The 20,323-nt window shown below is 42.6% G+C and overlaps 1 long non-coding RNA gene across 2 annotated transcripts in view; it reads left to right on the top strand.

Annotated features, from left to right (window-relative positions):
* LOC131482664 (uncharacterized) overlaps positions 1-20,323 on the top strand; it is a 130,721-nt gene that overhangs the window by 36,799 nt on the left and 73,599 nt on the right. For both annotated transcript variants that reach the window (XR_009247211.1, XR_009247210.1), the window contains one exon: positions 3,075-3,188. This is a non-coding gene — a long non-coding RNA (uncharacterized LOC131482664). The remainder of the gene's footprint in view (positions 1-3,074; positions 3,189-20,323) is intronic.

Genomic DNA, 20,323 nt, shown 5'->3' with positions numbered 1-20,323 from the left:
AGGCAGAAGGAGAGTATTAAAACTTGGAACAAGATGGGAGTTTGAAATTCACACACCTGAATTTCGTAGGGAATAAAGTAAGCAATTATATGGGCTTAGATTTCCTTGTAACATACATGGGTGCAATTGATGATGTTGCACTTACCAATGGCTGTTAATATTCTGCTGTAGTCTACAGCTGTCCTGCAGGTGGTAGAAGCTGTTATGATGGACACTGTTGACATCATCAACCTTAAGAGGGACTGATGAATACAGCATGATGTCACTTTCATTTCCACTGCTACTCTCTTCCTGGTGCAGACTAAGCACAAGTTGACTCTTCAAGTTAGAACAAAGATACACACACACACAGATTATAGTTTTAATTCATGTAAAAAAATGAATGCCCATGATCCTCTGGGACTCTATTTCAGCCTTACCCATTTGCAACGGAGCTTAGGAGAGTGAGTGTCAGCTCAGCCTGGCTGATTCAGGTCTGGCTTTTATGTTTTTTGTGTAATCCAGGATAAGCCAGAACCTCAGTGATCGTGTGTAGTAATGGCATCTCTGTTGCCAAAGTGAGCGCTGCCTGCCTTCTTCCTAACCTAGGCACCCGCTGCGCACATAGAGCAAGTCCAGATCTACAGCCTAGGCTCCGTACATTTATTTCCCTTTCCACCCCTCTTTTGCTACCTCATGTCTCTGGTCATAACCAGCAGAAATTCTCTCATTAAAACGCATGTTCCTCTTCAGATTTAGAAATACCATAGGTAGTTCAGGTGGCTTGTGGAACAGGGAATTAAAGTTTATTTGGGTGCAAAAAGAAACAACAAAATTGAAATCCATGGATATGAGACCTCTTCAAGAAGTTCATGAACATGTATTTGATAGAAAAATAATGTATGGCTTTCACTTTTTTGTGTGTCCAAATCAACTAACACTATTTCCATTTTTCACAAACTTCCTGAAGTTTCTTCACAGCAAATAGTGTGGATCAAGTTGGCATCTCCCTGGAACATCTGACAGGATGTTCTTTTGGAGCTCCTTCCTAGTTATGTTCATGTTATGGGCATCATATGTCTTCAAAGAGGAATGAGTTTCCTAATTCCCACCTATTCTTTCATATTATTTTATTTTAGAATAATCTGATAGTCTTAAACATCTTAACTTTTAGACATTTTATTTAAAGTAGTTATTCCATATTATCTGAAACTGAGATGAATGGTTCAGAGATACATGAAGTAGATAAACATACATTTTAATCTTTTAATTTTGTTTTATTTTATTTATGGTATAATTCCATAGGCTCTGGAATTTCCCCTACCCCCTCCCCAAATTCCCTCTCCCCAACTGATTTCCCATAATTATTGTAGTAGTTGAGTCCTTCTTAAGTCCATCATTCTGTTTTAATTTGTCTCCTGACATTGCTGCTATAGACAATGGCAGGCAGTCTAGCATCTTATTGTCAAGATGTATCCAATAGTTTTATTGGAAGTCCATCTTTGATTTGGAAGTAGAGATACAGACTGCATTGTATCTTCACATGTGGATGCCATCACTATACATTCCCTTAAGCAAGAAGCCATGAAACAAAATACGACAACAAAAATAAAGTTAAAACATTTACAGCACCATGGAATTAAATAATAAGCTACTGAATAGGCATTGTGTCAAGGAAGAAATGAAAAAGAAAACAAAAGCTTCTTAGAGAAAATTATGCTACTCAGTGATCTATGAGTCAGTGAAGAATTTAATAAGAGAAAAGAAGCTATTCTGAAGAGACAAAAATAAAAACAATATCAAAACACATGTGTTGCGGGCCCAGTGCCGTGGCCTAGTGGCTAAAAGTCCTCACCTTGAATATGCCGGAATCCCATATGGGCACTGGTTTTAATCCTGGCAGCCCCGCTTCCCATCCAGCTCCCTGCTTGTGGCCTGGGAAAGCAGTGGAGGATGGCCCAAAGCCTTGGGACCCTGCACCTATGTGGGAGACCTGGAGGAAGTTCCTGGCTCCTGGCTTTGGATTGGCACAGCCCCGGCCATTGCAATCATTTGGGGAATGAATCATCAGATGAAAAATCTTCCTCTCTGTCTCTCCTCCTCTCTGCGTATCTGACTTTGCAATAAAAATTTTTTTAAAAATGAAATGCAACAGAAACAGTATTGAAAGGGCTATTGATCTTATGATTTGCATTAAGTTTGCCTTGTATCAGAGAGACATACAGTATTTGTCCTTTTGGGATTGACTTATTTCACTAAGCATAATGGTGTCTAGTTGGGACCATTTGGTTACGCATGATATCATTTCATTCTTTTTAATGACTGAATAGTATTCCGTGAAGTAGATGTACCACAGCTTCTTTAATCACTTCTTTGGAGGCACATCTGGGTTGTTTCTGTGTCTTTGCTATTGTAGATTGTGCTGCTGTAAATATAGGATCACAGAGGCCTATCTCATGTGCAGTTTTCATTTCCTGTGGATATATTCCTTGGAGCGGGATAGCTGGGTCATATGACAGGTTTATTTGGAGTTCTCCAAGCACTCTCCATACTGATTTCCATAGTGGTTGTACTAGTCTACATTTGCTCCGGCAGTGAAGAAGGATACCTTTCTCCCCACATCCACAGCAATAGGTATTAGTGAAGTTCTGAATGTAGACCAATCTCACTGGAGTTAGGTGGAACTTCAGTGCGGTTTTCATTTGTCTCTTTGACAGCTAGGGAGCCTGAGTATCTATTCATATGTCTGCTAGCCATTTGAATTTGTTCTTCTGAAAAATGTCTGTTCATTTCCTTTGCCTGTTTCTTCACAGGCTGTTTTCTATAGATACTCCCTATCACTTGTGTAGTGTGCAGCGGTTTTCTCCCTTTCTGTTGGTTGCTTCTTCACTTTGTTTCCTTTGCTATATAGAAGCTTTTTAGTTTGATGTAGTCCCATTTGTTTATTTTGGCTTTGATTGCCATTGCTTTTGGTGTCTTTTCCAAGAAGTCTTTCCGCATTGCTTTATCTTGGAGAGTGGGAAACATACATTTTATAACATAGCACTTTTATGAATGTTCTTTATGTAATAGAAATTCTTGTGAAAAAAATTTAGATCCCTGAATATTCTGGACATGGAATCCATCGTGGCAACTATCAGCTGGAGCTGAGTCCAAGTCATGGTTACCCCGGCTGTGCTGGACATCTTTGTGGTCTCCAGGGAGAAAGGGTGAGTGTCTGTTGACTTTTTTTATTCATGCCGTGAGCTGTTCACTCACTTCCAAGGGCTCCCTGCCGGCATTGACATGAGTTGTTCACCTTCACCTAAAATCCATTGTGTGTCTGGGTAAAATAATGCCTCAGGAAGTTGCTTCAGTTAAAAGAACTGCTTGATTGGCTGTGTCCACACTCAGAACCCAGCACTTTGTGCCCTCACCACAAGGCAGATTTTACTGGGATTCATATAGCAATATAGGAGAACATAGGGCAACTCAAGACTTCATGAAACTTAGGGTGACAAAGCACATGCTAAGGATGACTTGCTAAGTTTGGGCTAGTCTGTATGATTTCCCTATCCTGTGTAACAGCGATGTATTTACCTATATATATTTATATAATAAATGTTGATGTGGTCATCAACTTTTGAGGGGCTCAGAAAACTGCTACAAAACAATTCTGAGTAAAAGTCAATGTGTGGAATAATCAGAGAAAGCACTTGGAAAGAATTCAAGGTTTTCCCAGTTCTTGAGAGTTTATCACCTCCTGCTTGATGGCAGGGCTGGCAAAGCCTCTGATGGCAATGCCTTCTGGAAGGTCATGGCCAAAGTTGTGGCTTCTTCAGGGCCTCGAATTTGCCTGTTTGCTTGAATGTTTTACCCACCTTTGCCTGAAAAACAGTCAGTCATGATAAATGACTCTTGTGGGAAAGTGGCGAGAATTCAGGGGTTTAGCATGAGCTATGTCCTCACTCACAGAAGCAGATACTCTTCAATGTTATAATTACCAAAGAAAATCTTACTTCTGCAAAGTACACAAAACATTATAGCTACTGTTGTCGAAGACCAGTGTGCTTTACTGTCAGTTGTTCTTCTTGCTGAAGTGTTTTTGGTTGTTTTGTTCATTGTATTATAGTTGATAGAAGTTTTAATAAAAGATAACATGCTCTATTAAATATTGAAGTTGTTTTCCTATTGTGGAAACACTTTGTTATAGAAAAAGCAAACAAGCTAAAATTGTCATCCTGCATGGGCATCAGTGTTACACTTGTGTGTGGAAGATTCCAGGCTCTGCTTCCCTTCTCTCTGCAACAAGCCCTAGCAGAGCCTCTAGCCTGACTACCAGTGCCCACAGGCTGCACACAAATGTGGTTCTAACTCAAGTGTGTGCCTCATTGCTCCCCTTGTGTCCAAGTTTCCAGATGGAAATGGTCCAAATTCACTTTTGTTAGAAAAATTCATTTTATTGATTTAAAAGATAGAGTGACAGAGAAGGAAAGAAGAAGAAATTTGACATTTGCTGGCTTACTCCACAAATGGGTGCAACAGCCATGGGTAGGCCAGGCCAATACCAGGAGCTTGGAACTCTATCCAGACTACCCTCATGGGTGGCAGGAACTCAAGTTCCTGGGAGTTGAATCTGAAGCAGAGCAGGGACTCAAATCAGGGTCTGTAATAGCATTCTAGGAAGTAGATTTATGCCATTGTGCCACAGCACCAGCCTCCATGGTTAGTTTTTTTGAGATAAGTTTTTATTTGTATGTGTGAAAGACAATAGAGGAGACAGGCAGACAGAGCTCCCATGTATTTGTTGTTTCCTCAGATGGCCACAACTACCAGAGGTCAGAAGCCAAGAGCCAGGAATCTAGAACTCAATCCAGATTTTCCATGGGATGTTGGGCAACTAATCATTGAAGCATCATCTATTGCCTTCCAAAGTATACATTAGTAGGGAGCTGCCTCCTCTTCTGTGAAGGAATGTCCCTCCTTGGTAAAAATGAATCATTTCCTACTCTGTTCTCCATAGCCTCATGCTTTAGTCATGGAGTGAAGGACAACGTGAATACTGGGGTGTTGAGATTTACTTAAAATTCTGGCCCTGTCACTTTTTGGTTACATGATCTTGGACCCATCACTTTACCTCTCTACAATCCAATTTTCTCTTCTATAAAATTGAGGCAGTAACAAATCTTTAATGGGTTGTTGTGATGGATGCATGAGATAAAATATGAAGGGTTTCAGAAAGTTCAAGTAAAATGTAAATTATCTTTTAATTCTGTTTTTTCATGGACCACGAATGCTTGGCACTTGATGAAGTTTGATCAATGTTAGATTCTCTACCTGACACATGGTAAACATTGCATTAGCAGATCTACATGCAACAAATTCACACAAAAAAGGAATGTGGTAAAACAATCACATGCATGCCAAATTGGCCACATTATTGAGTTAAAGGAAGTAACAGAGCTGTTTGTTTCCTGACTACATAATTTTGCATATATCCCTTTGTATTAGAAAAACCAAGAAAAGCAAGCTCAATGACAGTGCCACTTGAATTGTATTCTCTCAGCCCAGAAATGTTAGGGCATCCATTACATTTTCACTTTGTCTGCACAGTTAAGATGCACTAATGAGGGTGAATTTTAAGAAGAAATAAAATGTCTATCTTGGAGATTTGTTTCATTGTAAATAAGCCCTTGTCTCTTCCACTTTGCACAGGCCAGTGACATACACTTGCAAGCATAGTCCACTTCTGAAGGGCCTAACCTGGCCTTTGCTGTTGGCTCCACCACTGTTTGTATAGTCATTTTTGCACAGTAATTTACCAGTCACTCCTGTCCTCTGAAAGAGAAAAACCTAAGCAAGTGTATCAGTTACCAGAGTCAAACCACGTTGGCATAAAAGTGACCCTTCTGACCAAGCAAAGTTTGCCTTTGTCCTTTCAGTGTTTTTCTTTCTTTGGATAAGTTTTTGATTCATGTTATTTTATTCCATCCAGAGGATGGGGCTGAGTGCAAAGTGTGACCCCCTGGTTTGTTAGGACATCGGAGTCATCTTATTAATTGCTCTTTTCCTTGCTTGCGTAAGAAAATGCCTTTTTCTTTCTAGACTGTGATTTCTCCAGAATATCCAAGTTTGTCATGTTAGAGGTGGTGCACAATAGCCCTTGGTGCTAACGCTTTGTGACAACCATGAAAACCCATCGTGTGAACTGAGGGGAGCTGCCAAGCTTGACCAAACCAGGAGAGAGTTCCCAAAACTCCTTGGAAACACATCAGAGTACTCTTTTTCTAAATTATTAAAAAAAATTCAATGACTTGAGATCTAAAGCCAGTGTAGGCTTTAAAAAAAGATTTATTTTATTTGAAAAGCATACTTACAGAGAGAGAAGGAGAGGCAAAGACATCTATCTGCTAGTTCACTCCCCAAATGGCCACAATGGCCATTGCTGAGCCTATCCAAAGGCAAGAGCCAGGTGCTTCCTCCAGGTCTCTGTGTGAGTACAAGAGCCCAGTGACTTGGGCCATCCTCCACTGCTTTCTTGGGTCATAGCACGGAGTTGGATCAGCAGTAGAGCAGCCAGGACTCAAACCAATGCACATACAGGATGTTGGTGCCACTGAGAGGCCCTACCAGGGCACTCTAACTGCAGGCAGGAGACAAAACTGAGAGTTACACAGGCCACCAAGAGCTTAAACGAGTTTCTCCTCATGCAATGAGCTGGCAGCCCCCACTGCTGCAGACAGGGCCACCCAGCTTGTTTTTTTGGCATAATTTAGCAGCTCAGTCTCAGAATCATGTCTTGGAGAGGCATTGAAAGAAGTCAGGTTGGTTCTGTGTTCATAGGGGAAAAAAAACTATTTTAATCATCATCCTGGTTTAAGTGTGCTTTCCAATGAGAAAATGAAATTCTGTAAAAACACAAACACATTAAAGCCAATTTCTTTGGATTCCCTAGTCCCCTCATAGCCAAACTCCTGAACAGTTTTGGCCCATACAAGCCCCGTTGTGAAGTTCTGTTGTTGGAACAAAGACTGTGCTGAACACGATCTTCTTCACCTCCGAGCTCATGGGCTTCACATCCTGTTTGTGGGATCAGAGGTTTTATTTCCACATTAAGCTATTCTTTCTTATCATTTCTATAAAAGCCACTCTCAGCATATCCGTTTTTCCAGGGCACGCTAGATTTTTTTAAATTTTTACATGTGAGTGGAAATATTGCATGTGATTCTGAGTTTTAACTGTACAACTTCAAAGACAATACGGGGAAAAAAGGGTAGAGGAAGGAGTGGAGAGAGGAGGAAACTGTTTATCAAGGCTATCTTTAGAACTGCAGGAAGGGAGCATTCGGTACCTATAATTATTCAGATTTCTTTAGTCTTCTTTCAAACTAAGATTTGTTTACTAGAGGCATTACAATTTAGTGAGACAAATTAGACTAAACTTTTTTATCTCGGGTGGTTTGCACATGCACTGATTGAACTAGTATTTCTTCCAAAGATTGCCTGGAAGATAAATGAACAGAAGGAGCAATTAGGGTAAGGAAAACTAAAGATTGGCTGACATGATTTAAGTTTACCACTAAGGCAGTTTGTCATTTTGTCTCTATAATCTCTATCAGAATTGACTAAAACAGTAAACATAAATCATTATACTAATTTATTTCACTGCACTGTGGTCTGGGAAAAGAAGATTTCATTTTTTTCTTAGAGACTTTGGGGATTCAGGCAACCACTTTGAACTTCTTTTCATTTATATATTGGGAGGAAAAAATGAGAAAATCAAAGACATGTATCGTGGGTTCTTCAAAAACAATATTTTTTGGTGGCAAGACAAGTTATTTTTATTACACTATGCGAAAATAACTATGGGCTGTGCATTGAAAGCAACTCAACATTGATTGTGTTTAAAAAAAAAAACCTTAATTCCTAAGGTAGCAATGTAATCAAATGTACCGCCGAAAGTGATTTTTCATGTAGTAGTTAATAAGCCTTTAGTTTATTCTCTGAAGAAAACTCTGTGACCAGGGAGAATCAGAATGCTATAAATTATTGAGTTCTTTATGGAACATCAACAGCCTTGAAAATGAGCACCACACCCAGGCCCTTTGGATGTTGAGCCCTGCGTTGCCAACAAGCCAACACAGAAGTGGCACCAGCAGCCCTTGGATGTTAGAGAAACCAAATGCCCACTTGAGCACATACAGTCATACACAACACAGATGTTTCAGAAAGTTCATGTGAAAAAGAATTAAAATGTACATGTGAAGAACTTTTGAAATCCATGTGTGTTTTTTTCATTATGCGGATTTCCACGGACTTTCCGAAGATTCCCAATACGCTTGTATGTTTTCAATGAGAACAATAGAAAGTTAGGTGTTATCATCACAATTTAATCCAGGGAATTTTGAGTTATTTCCAAAATATGCATATAAAGATTACAAACAAACTTTCTACTCAAAACATTTCATTAGGTAAACTGGGCTTGAAACCTAAATTTTTTTGTCTTACTTGTTGGAAGAAGGGCTGTTTTCTATGAAAGGTAGCATAGAAAGGATGCTACCACTGCTTAAAGACTTCATACACACACATTTGCTAACCACAATTAAAAACTTGGGAAATACTAAATCTGAAAATAATGTTGGGTTTCACTCATCAGGAGCTTTGAATCCTGACATAGAAAGGACTTGTGAATTTTGTAGCCCTGCCCAGCCTGGTCTGCCCTCAATCCCAGCTCTCACATTCACCAGTGGAAATGGTTGCCCAGCAGGGGAGCTCCCTGCAGCCCCCATACCGGGTTTACCCACTCTCTCCCTAGCCTCACATGTGCTGATTGGGTGCTGCAGCCCAGTCTGGCATGGCCCACCTCATCCTAGCATTTGCCAGTGGGTGTTGTAACCTGGCCTGGCCTGGCCTGGCCCACCCCCAGTACCAGCTCACACTGGCAGGGGCTACAGCTAGCCAGTCCAGCCAGCCCCCAATCCTAGCCCTAATGTGAACTGGGTTGGTATCGTGGTAACAGGCCCGGCCTGGCATTACCCATACACATTCTGGCTCTCTCACACCTGAACCAAAGGTAAGCTCATGGGTACCATAACCTGGCTTAGTCTGGGCTGCTTCCTTTCTTGGTTCTTACACTGACCTGCAGGGAATGTGTCCCGACAGGGGTTGCCAAGCTCCTCCATCAGAACCTCTCCCAATACCAGATCTCGCACACACTGATGGATCCATGGGCCAACCCTACCTAGTCCACCTCCTGTCCTAGCTAGAACAGTGGCCTTTCCTGACGAACCCTCACCCATTCTGGTTCTTGTTGTTGTGAGCTACAGCCCAGCCTAACCTGGTCCATACCCAGACACAGCTCACACATGGTTCAGCAGGGACAGAGATCTAGCCTAGCCTGTCCTATACCATCCTGGTTCTCATGAGCATCCGTAGGTGTTGGAGTCTAGCCCAGTCTTACGAGCCCCAGACCCAGTCCACACCCAGGACAAGGGACCTTGCATCCATGTCCAGATCAGACTGCTGCCTCCACTCTGGCCCTGTGCTCACCAGTGGGTCCCACAACCCAGCCAGACCAGATCCCAGCCACAGATCTTGCTTATGCCAATGGTTGCTCTGACCCAGCTTGGCAAAGCCCCTCCCTGTCTTGGCCTTTGCTTTCAGATGCTGCAGCCTAGCCTGGCCCAGCTGGCCCCCAGTCCCAACTCTTGCTGGCAGGTGCTGGAACCTGGCCCTACTCAATCAGCTCTCATCGCTGGCTCATGCAAACCAGTAGGTGTGGCAGCTTAGCCTGGCATGACTTGTATTCCATCCTGGTTTCTGCACTTGCCAGTGGACTTGGCCCCACCCGGTCCACTCCCTTCCAAAACCAACTCACACACTTGCTGATGGAGGGAGCTATCCTGCCCAGCCTGCCCAACACCCAGACCTGGACCATTTGCTCATCAGCGGGAACTGTGACCCACTAGGGGTATTTCCCAGGTTCCCAGGCCTCTCAGGCCACTCCCAGACCCAGATCTCAACCATGCCAGTGGGTGTTTTGCCCTTACCTAACATGGCCTGGCCCATCTGTCCTGGCCTTTGTATGAGCTGGTGTGGCTTGGCCCACCTCACACCCTGTTTTTAGGGTGCTTATGCTCATGCTGCAGCCTGGGCCTGCCCGCTTGTTCCCAGTCCCAGTACATGTGAGCATCGGTCAGTTCCATGGTCACGCCTAGCTCAATCCATCACCATCCCAACTCTCAATCTAACTAACGAGACTTGTAGTTCCATAGGGTTGAACCCACATATCCCCCACAGAATTCGACCCCAGACCTGGTTCTCTTGTGTGCTGCTTGGTCTCAGGGCCCAGTCTAATGTGACATATCCCCTGATCTGTCAGTCAGTCAGGTACTTGGATCTAGCCCTGGTAGACAGGTCCCTAGCCCTAGTTTTCACTTGGCCTGGCATGTGCTGGTCAGCGATGTTCCATGATAACAAACCCTACTCAGGACTCCCATGTTGGCTGGTGCATCAGTCTGACCCATAAAGATCTTCAGGTCTCAGTCCCCTCCAAACCACCAGGTCTCAGTCCTCTTGCTTACCTGCAAGTGCAATGGCCCTGTCATTGGATATCCTTCAGGATTCATTCCTCAACTACATGTACAGGGGCCTTATCCGTAAATGTCCTTACCCCCATGACCTGAGCTTGCCACCAGATGGCCAGGGAACAAAGCTTGGCACCAGTTGGCACTCTAGCCGCCCACAAGCCCAGGACCCTCCCCCTGCCTAGCAGCAGTGGATGGGCAGCTAGCCCCCAACATGAAGCTGGGGCCGGCACGGGTACCCCCAGCCAGGCTGTGGCTGGGGGATTCAGACATCTGTGCTGCTGCACAGACTTACCTGGATTATGCCCACCAAGATGGCCAAAAAGTTTGCATTTCAAGCTGTGTCCATTACTAGGTTTAGTGTCATTTATTAAATAAGGACATTGAACTTGTGAAAACCTTTGTGGGGCATACAAATTGGCTGTGTATACATACATATGTATGTGTGTGTATGCATGCATCCCTAGTAAAAGTCTGTTACACTGTTGAAAAAAAATTCTCATAGAGCTATTAAAAGACAATTTGAGGTGCTCACATCCCGTATCGAAGTGCTTGGGTCTGAATTGCAGCTGGCTTTGTGATTCCAACCTGCTGCTCCTATGCACCCTGGGAGGCAGTAGTGGTAGTTCAGTAGTAGGTAATGGCCACCCATAGGGGAGGCCTCTGGCTCCTGGCTCCTGACCTCTGCCTGGCCAAAAAACTATGTGGGCTTTCAGGGAATTAAGCAGGAGATTGAATTTGCCTCTAAGTTTCTCTGTCTCTCTGTCTTGTTCTCTTTCCCTCTCCTGTATATGTGTCCGCCTTACAATTAAATGAATAAATTCAGTTTTTTTAGTTTCATAAAACCTGATCTTCCAGTGAAGAAAGAGGTTCTGTAAACACATTGAGTGTTTTACAAAGATATTTTTCATGATTTCTCTACAATGCCAGTACAATTGCTTCCATGTAGTTCAAGCCAAAATTGAAGAAATGCCCATCCATCTAGTTTCTAGACACTGATTATCTCTAATGAGGGAAGGAATTATTGAATGCTTAATTGAATGCAATCTCTGAACATTAAGGAGGTTGTCATCCATCCTTGGGTTGACATAATTATGCTTTTACATGTTTTTGCCATAGAGTGTTCTGTTACTTACTGCTAGGCTATCCTTATATTCTCCATTGGAGGGCATTTTTAAAAGTCCATGAAAAGAGGAATAAAAAGTAAGTTTGTTTTGGTGCAGAATTTTTTTTAATCCCATGCGTACTCATGTGTCCTATTCATTTGTAAAATTGAGTATCTGGAAGTTTGAACAAAATGTGAATTTTTGCTAATTATCTGTTCAAGCATTAACTATGGGTCACAGTAAAATAAGCATGGTTCCAATAGCAAACTTGCTGAAACAAAAACAGTGCCGTGTTCAAGCAAGTAAGTAACATCATTATTGTATATCTCAGTCTGTAGCCCTGTAGTGGCACCCCATCACATCTAAGTCTTCCACATGCCAGGGTCAGTTTTGACTCACCTGCCTGCAGAGTCAAGGCTAGGGCATGGTTTCCAGGTCAGAGTCACCACCCTGTCCAACATGACATTCTCCTTTGGTCTGTGTCAACTTTTAAGAAAGAACATGGGGGCAGGGGTGGTGTAATGGCTCAAAGACTAAATCCTCACCTTGCAAGCACATAGATGCCAGTTTGTGTCCACTTCCCATCCAGCTCCCTGCTTATGTCCTGGGAAAGCAGTAGAGGATGGGTCAAAGCCTTGGGACCCTGCACCCACATGGGAGACCTGGAAGAATCTCCTGGCTCCTGGCTTAGATCAGCCCAGCTCTGGCCATCATAGGCATTTGGGTAGAAAAATCTTTGTTTCTGTCTCTCCTTCTGTCTCTAAATCTGATCTGCGTTCCCAATAAAAATAAATAAATCTTACAAGAATAAGGAAAAGAGGGAGAAAAAGAAAATGTTGAGCTATTAAATAATTTTGGAAGGAAGTTCACTCTGTCAACAGGCCCCATACCGAACCAAAGGAAGATAAGTTAGGGTACTTGTTCAGTGATTGTGGAAGACAATCTGTGTGACAGAGAAATGGTGTTCTATTGTTTTTTTCTTTTAAAGATTTGTTTATGTTAAAGGCATAGTAAAAGAGAAAGAGACACAGAGAGAGGGATTAGTTCACTCCTGAAATGACCACAGTGGCTCCGGGTGGGCTAGTAGCCAGGAGCTTCTTTTGGGTTTTGTGTGTGGATGCAGAGGTTCAAGTGCTTGGGCCATCTTCCACTGCTTCCCAGGCACATCAGTAGGGAGCTGGATCAGAAATGGAGTAGCCGAGACTTAAATCAGCTTCCATAAGGAACATGGGCACTGTAGGCAGGCAAGACCTAACTCGCTACATACAACAATATTCTTTAAAAATTTTTTAAAGTGTTTTTTAAATCACAGCACCCAAGTGTTCTGTGTTTTTTTTAAATAATCTGTAGTTTGAATGTTGAGAGAATGCTTAGTTGATTACATGTAACCTAAGACTATACCATGACCTTAAAATTAACATCAAGAGAGTTTGTTTTTGAATCAGTACCCAGAACTCTGCAGTTTCCTCATAGGGCACACATCAGAGAATTGGTAAGTTAGCCTGAGAAACTTAGTTTCTGATTTGAAGAAGAGAATAGTTCATCTGTATGTACAAGTAGCATCTCTGGCAGATCATTCACAGATCTGTACCTGGAAAAATTAGGTTGTCTTCCAATACAATACAATCTGAAACCAGGATATAACTTAATTACCCTGTTATTTGGTAACATGTCAGCCATGAGGAGATGATAAATGGGAACTGGAGAGGAAAAATTGATCAGTTTCCCTCTCCTTCCTGTCTCCCAGAAAGCTCAAGCTTAAATTTATAACCCACCTCTGTCAAGCAGACAGATCTCACAGACTGGTGTTTTCCATGCAAACATCAACTGATTTTCCCTCTTTATTGGTCTTGGACCCGATTTTCTCATTTAAATTTTTTAAAAGCATCATTGTTTTATATTGTGATATTGCAAATAATTTTAATTTGCCTATTAGAATTATAAACATCAGTGTTCCTCCAACACTGTCTAGGAGAGAACTGATTTCCAAAGATGAAGCAGAAGAGACTGTAACTTTAAGCACCTGGACTGACTTACAACACTGGAGGGCCTGAACCCATCAGACCCTCCACACTGGCTCCCAACAGCATAAGGATCACACACCTGCCTCTGGGGCCAGCCAGCCTCTTCACACTAATTCAGGTGACTCCGAGGGAGGGATGCTGTCCAGCAGCAGGCCTGAGCTTTCTGCTTTCATTTGGCCAGATCTGCTTTACTCTAGCAATCAGTCTTTTCTGAGTTTGGCACACATGACTCTGTGCTAGTGCATGCCCAGTTTAGCAATCTGGTAGAATTTTGGTCCATGAGGAACAGATTCTGATCTTAATGCAGCACCCACACCCCTGCTCCAGGTGGTTTCCAGGAGTAGCCAGAAAACTCTTGTGAAGAGAAAAAGACATTTCATGACAACATCTTGCATTCGAGTGTCAAGCATGTTGTCACTCCATTACCACCTCAGTGTTTCTCAGTGTAAAATCTACAGCTGTGCCTTTTTGGAGAGGGACCGTTAGGGTACTTAGTCTAGATGCTATTTAGGACTGAAATCCACCTGAAAGGCACACAATCTCTAACATTTACTTTGCAAAAACTTAAATAACTTAAAAATATTCTCATGTAATCAGATGACTTATGTTTATTTGCTTATTTGTTTATCATCCACCTGATAAGCATTAACTAAGCACCTACTGCGTGTTGATATGCTGAACTGGTTGTGACTACCTCTTTCAGGAAAAAGTGCTGAGGGACACAAATGTCTTGAAAGCACATAAATAAATGTGTTATTTACTGGGATAAGAGACATTAAGCCAACAACTGGTTGTTAGTAGGAAATAACCAAGAGCAGTTTCAGTGTTGGTTGGCAAAACCAGAGCTTCTGTCACATCCCAACAAGAGATGCTTTTCAATTACGTCAGCTTGTTTGTTGCATTGGGATAGTCCCAGTTAATACTGGTTGTCCCAGCATAATCATTAAGACAGCCTCTTTTCTCATTCAATGTATCTTGCTTAAAATAATGAATTCTGTGATCACGAGACTGCTAAACAAAGTGCAACTCACAAAGTGCTAGGTCCTAGGAGGGATAATGACTTCTAAGTACTTTGGAAAACATCCCGAGGTGAAGATCAGCATTAGTGGGGTAATGGGCTGAGATTAACTTCAGTCCTGGCTTCCTCCCAGGGGAGAACATCACAGTTTCCAACCTAATGTATTAAGGGCATGAGAATCTGAGGGCACGGAGTGAATACATAAGTAGAAAAGAATCAGGAAACAAAACTTGAATCATTTTTCCTGTTATAAAGACAAAATTAGCAGACGACAAAAAAGTAAACAAACCCAAGGTCTTCAGTACCTGGGTACCCAGAAACTTTTGAATATAAAGACAGATGGCAGAATGTGGCCATAAAACATGTATATTGAAGGGATCTCTGGGTTTAGCTCATACACATCTGTTATCTCAGATAAGAGGATACTACATCACGAAAGTGAATGGTAGAGCTAGACGTGGAGCATCAATGTATTGCAAAATGCGGAAGACACCGGATTCATCCTGGTTTCTCAAATTAATTTCTCTGAACCTTAGCTTCTTCTGGTATAATTCTGGTATAATCCGGAAGATGGTATGGAACGCAGTACCCTTCATACTATCTTGTAGAGTTTTTGTGAATATTAAACAAAATCATATGTACTAAGAAGGAGTTTGGTAATTTAGATGATGCAACACATTCATGAGCTTAGCTCATGTTTTAAGCAGAAGTCGTCCAAGGCTGTTGTAAAGTTGGTTTGGGTTTTGTGGATCTCTTATTTTATCTGTCCCTGACCCCTCAAAATTAACCGTATCAAATACAAACCAAAGGCACTAATTGGGCAACTGAGAGAAATTCAGGCTTTATACACAATCTGATTTTGGAGGAGAGGCCCTAGCCACAAAAGCTACAGGCACCACAGTTGCGTTAGTATCTTTCCTTTTAGGATTGAATTAGCTTTAGCAGCCAAAGCACTGAAACACAATTGAAACAGGAATTTTAAAGCAGAGAGTGATCCTGAGTAGTGAGAAAAGTCCAGTGCAATATGAGTACTGTGAGTTGGTGCTGTACCAGGAAGAACCCGAGTCTTAAAAAGTGATCCCACAGGGCTATGCCATCGTCGGAGTCAGCTGGACAAAATATTCTTGAGCAAATGCAACAGATTTGGTATTTAAAGTGCTTTATAAAGAATTAAATATGTCTGTGGCTATATTGAGTGAGGATGTGTGCAGGCAAACATGACACAATTCTGTTTCTTACTCATAAGAGAAAGCCAGCAAGTTCTCCTGTACACGGTGAGCCAGGGGCTGCGCCCTGGGCGCTGTCTTCCACACGGGCCTACCATGAAAAGGGAGGGAAACAATTATTCCAAGAAAAGCCCAGACCCGGAACCAGCACACTGTGTCACAAGGTCTTCCTAACTGGAAGTTCGGTTCATAACCACACCCCATTCGGATGTGGAAAGAGGTTTTAGCTGGGAATGAAGTCAGAGCATGAGTTCTGATATCCACCTAACATGCCCTGCACGCAGAGATTTCCAGTTACATAAATTCTGTGGCAGCACTGACGGTTGAGTAGAAGCAAGACCAAGAAAGGGTACACCCTTCATTTATAGCTTTCTCTTTGCAGCATTGTGCCCTCAGTGTCCCCAGTTTCTTCTGAAGTTGACAAAGCATGAACAAGAAGCAGAATTTTTTTTTTTTTTTTTTTTTTTTTTTTTTTTGTGACCAGTGCTTTGTGTCTACTGCTTGAGCAGTTCGAGTGTTAGTATTCCAGAAGTGTCTTCAACTGGCATAGGATAGACCCATTTTGCCTAACCGAGTCAGTACCTTAGAGGCCAGGGCTTGCTAGAACTTTCCATTTGAAATTCCTTGTATGCCTTGGCAATGATTTGCATGAGCAAAATACAGGAATAAGAGGCAATGAAGATCTTGGCCCCAGAACAGATTCCAGTTATGCTCCCACTTTTCTCATCACTCTGGACACTGATCCCTGTCTAGCCAAAAATTACTGTGAAAGCCAAGAAGTCACTGGGAAAGAAGAAAGTGAACCTTGGCTATAGGGCTCAATGTTCAACTGCAAGGCAATACACAGGAAATTGTGAAACCACTCCTCATTAAATCGACAGTGTGAAGATGGAGAAGATTTTCTAAAAATGCAGGACTCTGATGAAGGGAAGTCCTTTATAGCTACCATTTATCTGTCTGCCTCTTTGTCAAAGTGAGGGAGAAATTGGATTTCTAGACTTAATCTTTCCTTAACTGTAGAGTAGCAGATTTTCTGTTTTGGTAGACTCATTTTTAATACAAGAAACAGAAGTATTTTCTCCCCCAAGGGTCTTTATGACCAAAGGACATAATGGTGTGTACCATGGACTTGAGTAGAGCAAGAGGGGAGCATGCTGGAGGTTAGGACAGATGGCCAGAGGCAGCAGGACTATTAGTGGGTTGATCATTTTTGTGGCAGTCTTTCCCCTTATATGTGGAACCAGACCCAAAAGTAGGCCTTAAATCATCAGAATAATTTCTAGTGAAGTTGGACTGGGAGGTGCGGCTTGGGCCCACAGCCTCAGTGAAGTTGCTAGGAATACTGCATGTCCTCACTCAGGCCACCTTGCCCACCCACTGATAGGTGGCTGTCTCCACAGGGAATCCCCAGGAGCTCTGGGAGACTTTGGAAGGATAAGGAGGGTGTGAGTACAAAATTGATGGAGAACAGGGCAGAGATGTGAGGGACAATGACAAATGACCTCAGAAGCTTGGGGTCTGCAGTGGGAAGAAAGAACGGGCATCAAGAAATGTCCCAAGGAAGCAAGGGAGAATGTCTTGCATGCAGAGGTTCAGCTGAGAGCAAGCAGGAGCAGCCTAAAGCCGGGAGTAATGGTTGAGCAATTCAGTAGCAGAAGCTTCACAATTTATGCTGAGGAGCCTGGGATTGGTGGCAGCTTTTATCTGGGCGGGGCCAGCTTTCTTCCTGGTGTGGAGACTCTCTATGGCATTAACAGCCACACACTCCCACTCCCCAAACCCCAGTCTGCAGCTCTTTCTCTGTATCAGCTGCCTCCAAAATCATTTTCTAAAATATTGAAGGCACTCAGAGCCTCTACCCTGTGGCATCCGCATCCCATTGCCAGTTCGTGTCCTGCCCGATCTACTTCCCCCGAGTTTTCTGTATATGGCCTGGAAAACAACAGAGGGTGGCCTGAGTCCTCAGGATCCTACGCCTATGAGGGAGACCTGTAAGTAGCTCCTGGCTTCGAATCAGCTCAGCTCCAAATGTTGCAGACCTTCTCTGTCTATTTCTCCTCTTTACATAAAAATCTGCCTTTCAAATAAAAATAAATCTTTAAAAAATATATTGAAGGATCTCAATGTAGACAAAACATTTATTAAGTTGGACCATAGAAAACTTCCAGTTTTAAAATTAGAATCTGTCCACAATTGGCAAGTGTTTGTGATTCAATTTAATATTCACTGAAGAAGAGGTTCCTTGAGTGCTTTGTACTTTCGTGGCCTCGCGGTGCATATTTCATGTTTGGAAAGCCTCCAGGTGCTGCCCAAAGCTTCAGGGTCAAGCTGTCCTCAGAAGACTCAAGGGAAACACTGACATTGTCACCGAAGTCCTCAATAATCCCAGGTTACCAAGGATGGATGGTAGAACACTGCCTGATGGGCTTAATTCATTGAATTATCCAAATATTCTAAATTTGCATTTGTTTATTCTAGAGACAGAAACAAAGTACTTGCACCCTATGCCCACTGCAGCTCTGGCTGGACTGAGGCCTTAGCTACAAGCCAGAATTCAGTCTCGGTCCCTGTCGTAGATGACAGGAACCCAACCACTGTATTCACAAATGCAATGTCTAGTTGTATTGTGCATTGAAATAGTCTTTCCAAATAGATTTGTTAATGAGTGGCTAAAAGTTATAGAGTAACTGTGCTGAATAATGCATTTTCTAAGTGCTAGGTGTACCTAGTTTAATCCTTAATATTACATATAGAGTTTTCATTTTAAAGAGAAAAAAAATTGCTTGTTTATTTGATTGATAAGTGTATATTTTACATATCTAATGTGTTTTAAGCAGTTTCCATCTGAATTCCAGTTGAAACAATAAACTTTAAATGTGACATGTGATCTCTTTGGATAAAAATAGAAATATCTTGATTTTCTAGTAATTCATACTAAAGGAACTTTTGCCTACTAGTTTTTACTGCCCCGACTCCCATCACTCCTCCTTCCCATGCTACAGAGTGGCATCCTTCATAGTTCCTGTTTGCCTGTGGGCTCGCCTCTGCCGTAGGTTCCACTGACAGTCTCCACACTCAGGGTCTCTGAGCAGCGGTGGACCCAGGCTGCAATCCAGGTCACTCAGAAGGCCTATCCCTGCCTGGTGGGTTTTCGATTGGAATAAAAGAACGTGACATGGCAGTGCAGAGAAGATGAATGGCTCCAGCTGATGGGCAACATTTGGAATTGGGTTTAGTTTTCGCTCAGAATGCTGGTGTCATTTTTCTTCGTCTTATCCTGTCTCTGCTGATTCCATCCAGGGGATGTCTTTTAATGTGAAAAATTGAGTCACCGTTTCATAAGGAGTCATGAGAAAACATCCCCTTGGATCCCAACTTACCCTCAGTTCGTACAATCTCCACCCACAGAGTAAAGGGCTTGTTTTTATTCGGTTAGGCCTCTGCTGCTTGCAAGGAAATCATTGTCAAAACTAAGTGGGAACAAGAAGTGGGTAAGAAACAAACGAGACTCATATTTTTGCCTTTCTCTCCTTGGAATCAGTAGTTTCTTCTTTAAATAGTTTGAGAGAGTTTAATTGTAAGTTTTTGGAATGCTCCATGAAGCTGTAAATCAGCAGCTTCTGCTAGAATTAAAAACCGGGCATGAGATTATGGCATGCACACCCATGTACCGAGGGCTAAAGGAAGCTACGACTGGTGATTCCAGGTCTTAACACTCACCAAAATCCAAGTGGTAGACATTAAAAAGCAGTGCACATAAAATAAAACTACGGAATAAACGTGAAAACACTCAGGTCCTCCTCTTCTTGCTGTTATCCTTCTTTCCAGCACAGTTCCCAGTGACTGGGAAACCTGCTCCAGCTGTCTCTACTCAGAAGGGACCTGGTTCACCCTGGCTGCTCCTCCAAGCTATGGGAGGAGCTAGACAAATAGAATATTTACTCCTACAGATTCTGATCCCCTTGCCAATAAAACACAAATAACCTGCTGAAAGTTCTCTCTTCTGTTGATCCCTACTCCCCACACCACAGAAAAGTCTCCAGAACCCCAAGGCAAAGCTAGAACCTAAGCTTCCAGTACTCAGTCCACATGGCGAAGGAAAGCCAGTTGAGTTAAGCAGGTTTCCCTGAGCTGCTGCCTGGGTTCTATATTCTTACTTCTGGATAGAGAATTATTGTGTGCTCCCCCACTGATAGCTGCCAAGAGAGAATTCCGGGCCTCACCGTCTGCTGGGCCCAAATTTGCCTTTTAATCAGAACCCTGCAAGATCTGCATGCATGTTAGAGGTTGGGGAGTTTTCTATCTCACCATCTTCAGCAGCCTCCAAGTTGATTTTCCAAATCTCCCCCAGCGTGTTCCTCTGGGGCAGTGTCTGTCAAGTTGTTGAATCCTTCCTGGATCAGACG

The sequence above is a fragment of the Ochotona princeps genome, chromosome 19 (assembly GCF_030435755.1).
Source record: "Ochotona princeps isolate mOchPri1 chromosome 19, mOchPri1.hap1, whole genome shotgun sequence".
NCBI lineage: Eukaryota > Metazoa > Chordata > Mammalia > Lagomorpha > Ochotonidae > Ochotona > Ochotona princeps.
The sequence above is the reverse complement of the archived record's forward strand: the minus strand, read 5'-3'. Positions and strand labels throughout refer to the sequence as shown.